Raw genomic sequence first — 304 nt, forward strand, 5'->3', positions numbered from 1 at the left:
GATTAGACATTTGTATAATATGTCACAAATAGTTAGATTTTATTTCCATCATTTAAACTTTCAAAATAACAGAAAACAAAAATTTGGCATCTGGAAAAGTTTGGGCACCCTGCAGAGTTAATACCTTGGTCCGGCCCCTTTGGCAAGTATCACAGCTTGGAAACTCTTCTTTTAGCCAGCCAAGAGTCTTTCAATTTTGTTTAAGGTATCTTCGCCCATTCTTCCTCACAAAAGTCTTCCAGTTCTTTGAGATTTCTGGGCCGTCTTTCACGCACTGCTCTTTTAAGGTCTATCCATAGATTTT

Source organism: Etheostoma spectabile, chromosome 13, assembly GCF_008692095.1.
Source record: "Etheostoma spectabile isolate EspeVRDwgs_2016 chromosome 13, UIUC_Espe_1.0, whole genome shotgun sequence".
Lineage (NCBI taxonomy): Eukaryota > Metazoa > Chordata > Actinopteri > Perciformes > Percidae > Etheostoma > Etheostoma spectabile.